We start from the raw sequence: 3,709 nt of genomic DNA on the forward strand, positions 1-3,709 counted from the left end.
CTTTCTTCAAATCAAAATTTAGTTTCTTGATCGCCCATAACGCTTTATACTCCAGCTCCAAAGGCAAATGACACACCTTGCCGAATACCAATGCATAGGGGGACATACCTATAGGTGTTTTAAATGCGGTCCGGTATACCCACAACGCATTATCAAGATTCATTGCCTAATCCTTCTGTGAAGGTTTTACTACCTTCTCAAGTATCAATTTAATTTCACAATTGGACACTTCAGCCTGGCCATTTGTTTGTGGGTGGTATGCGGTGGCCACCTTGTGGAGGATATTGTACTTGCGCAGCAACTTCTTTATATTGTGGTTGACAAAGTGTGATCCTTCATCACTTTTGATGGCACGGAGAGTGCCAAAACGAGTAAAAATATTTTTCTTGAGGAACTGGGAGACTACCACTGCATCACTTGTGGCGCATGCAATTGCCTGTACCCACTTGGAAACGTAATCGACAGCCAATAAGATATAATGCTTGCCATGCGAAGAAGGGAATGGTCCCATGAAATCAATCCACCAGACGTCAAATAATTCAAGCTCCAAGATAGTGTTCATTGGCATTGCATTCTTCCATGAAATGCTACCGGTGCGTTGACACCGATCACATTTCATTGCGTAGTCAGCAACATCCTTAAATAATGAAGGCCAAAAGAATCCACTTTGCAAAACTTTGGCTGCAATACGTTGTCCTCCAAAGTGCCCTCCATATGGCGAATCGTGGCACTGTGATAATATGCGTTATTGAGCAGCGTTTGGTACGCACAATCGAATGATTTGGTCTGCACCTCTTTTATACAGATTCGACTCATTCCAATAATAATGCTTGCATTCATGCTTGAGCTTCTTCTATTGATGGTATATGTAATCTTCAGGAAATTGTTCACAAACCAAATAGTTAACGACGTCCGCATACCAGGGAAATTCTTCTATATGGAATAACTGCTCATCCGGAAACACGACACTCACTTCAGATTCATTTCGGTCAACCTCAGGATTTTCCAGTCTGGACAAGTGATCCACAACTTGATTCTCTGTCCCATTCCGATCAATTATCTCGATAGCAAATTCTTGAAGGAGGAGAACCCATCTAATCAACCTTGGCTTTGCGTCCTTCTTTGTCATCAAATATTTGATTGCCGAGTGATTAATGTGAATGAGTGCCTTGGTTCCCAATAGATATGCTCAAAATTTTTCCAACGCAAAATTTACAGCTAGGAGTCCTTTTTCAGTGGTGGTATAATTGATTTGAGCAGGGTTCAGAGTTTTACTTGCATATGCGATGGGGAGTAAAATAGTTTTCTTCTTTTGCGCTAATGCGACTCCCATCGCGTACCCGCTTGCGTCGCACATGATTTCGAACGGTAGTGTCCAATCCGATGCAATCAAGATGGGTGCGGTAATCAGCACATCTTTTAAAATTTGGAATGCGTTGAGACAATTGTTGTCAAATTCAAATTTTCTATCCGCCTCTAACAACGCACTCAGTGGTCGTGCAATCTTAGAAAAGTCTTTAACAAATCGTCTATAAAATCCAACATGCCCCAAGAAGCTTTGCACAGCCTTCACGCTGGTTAGAGGTGGAAGCTTTTCAATTGTGTCGATCTTTTCTTTGTCCACCTCCAACCCTTCTCGGGAGACCTTGTGTCCCAACACTATACCCTCTTTCACCATGAAGTGACACTTTTCCCAGTTGAGCACCAGGTTCGTCTCTTCACATCTTTTTAGAATTTTCTCCAAATTGGCCAAGCAGACTTCATAAGTGTTCCCATAAACGGAGAAATCCATAAATATTTCCACTGAGTCCTCGAGATAATCTAAAAAGATCGCCATCATGCACCTTTGGAACGTGCTTGGCACATTGCAGAGGCCAAACGGCATGCGGCGAAAAGCGAATGTCCCATATGGGCAGGTGAATGTGGTCTTGTCTTGGTCTTCAGAAGCTATCATGATTTGATTGTACTCGGCATATCCATCCAAGAAGCAATAAAAATCATTCCCTACTAGTCTATCTAGCATTTTATCAATGAATGGCAGAGGGAAGTGATCTTTCTTTGTGGCCGCATTCAATTTGCGGTAGTCCATACATATGCGCCATCCAGTGATGGTTCTTTGTGGTATTAATTCATTGTTCTTATTTGGGACTACCGTCATTCCGCCCTTCTTCGGCACACATTGAACGGGGTTGACCCACGTGCTATCTGCAATGGGATAGATAATGCCCACATCCAGCCACTTGATAATCTCCTTTTTGACGACCTCCTTCATCGCAGGGTGAAGTCTGCATTGATTTTCAGTAGTTGCTTTGTGGTCGTCCTCGAGACGAATGTGATGCATGCAGTATGTGGGACTAATTCCTCTGATGTCAGCGAATGTCTAGCCAATTGTTCGCTCATGTTTCTTGAGAATGCTCATCAACGCATTCTCTTGATCTTCGTTGAGCGTAGAGGAAATTATCATTGGAAACTTCTCATCTTGCCCCAGAAATGCGTACTTCAAATGTGTTGGTAGGGTTTTTAGTTCAAGGGTTGATGGCTCCACGAGGTAAGGTTGCGTTGTTTTTCTTTCTTCTTTTGGCTCTTCTTTTTGCGTTGTGATCGTTCCTTCTTCTTTGTTTGTTTTTGCTACGATCACATTGCAGGCAGCTACAGATGCGTTGGCATCCTCTTCTTCACACTCTTAATCAGACTTTTCTTCTTCAATCAAATTCAGGTCATCATCAGAATCTTGTAGGTCTTTCTCATCCGGGAATTTCATGGCACGAATTATGTTAAATTTGAGCTTCTGTCCATTTATGCTCAAAGTGATTTCTCCCTTGTGCACATCAATTTGAGCACGACCCATTGATAGGAAAGGTCGCCCCAAAATGATGGGCACATCTTTGTCGGCCTCATAATCTAGGATGATGAAGTCAGCTGGCAAAATAAATTTATCAATTATGATCAGCACATCCTTCACCTTACCTTCTGGATAAACCAGAGATCTGTTAGCCAATTGGAGAGTCACGGAGGTGGGCATAAGCTGCCCCATATTTAATTGTCAAAAGATTGATAGCGGCATCAAATTTATGCTGGCTCCTAAGTCACACAGGGCTTACTCAATATAGAGTCCTCCTATGGAGCACGAAATGGTGAAGATCCCAAGATCACTCATCTTCGGTGGAATAATATATTTGGAACTTTGCGTTAATGCTACCGTGGTAAATTTTCCAGCGCCTCTCTTCTTAGTTACCATGTCCTTAAAAAACTTGGCATAGGCAGGCATTTCCTCAATCACTTCACTGAAAGAAATGTTAACATGTAATTACTTTAACATAGTTAAGAAGCGTTGGTACTGTACCTCTTCGTTTTTCTTCTTCCTTAGCCTCTGAGGGAAGGGTGGTAACTGAACTTTCACAGTTCCCATTTCGTTTGACTTTGAGGTCGATGCAACCTCAGGTTCCACTGCTGTCATTCCTCGTCTTTTCTGTTTCTATGTGTTATCCAGAAAATAAAAAAACAATCTTGGCCTCGGGTTGCAATGGAAGTTATTCTTACTCTGATCCTTCCTTTCTCCCTCCACAGTCTTTCCACTTACACAATGTCACAACCTGACATTACTCTTACCTTGAATTTCTCCCTGGGTATTGCTGGAAGGTCGGTAGAACTGGCAATGCCCCTTACGGTCCTACTTTTCAGCTCACTTCATTCAATTCTGGCCCATTTT

This window comes from Benincasa hispida, chromosome 4, assembly GCF_009727055.1.
Source record: "Benincasa hispida cultivar B227 chromosome 4, ASM972705v1, whole genome shotgun sequence".
In the NCBI taxonomy this organism is placed as follows: domain Eukaryota; kingdom Viridiplantae; phylum Streptophyta; class Magnoliopsida; order Cucurbitales; family Cucurbitaceae; genus Benincasa; species Benincasa hispida.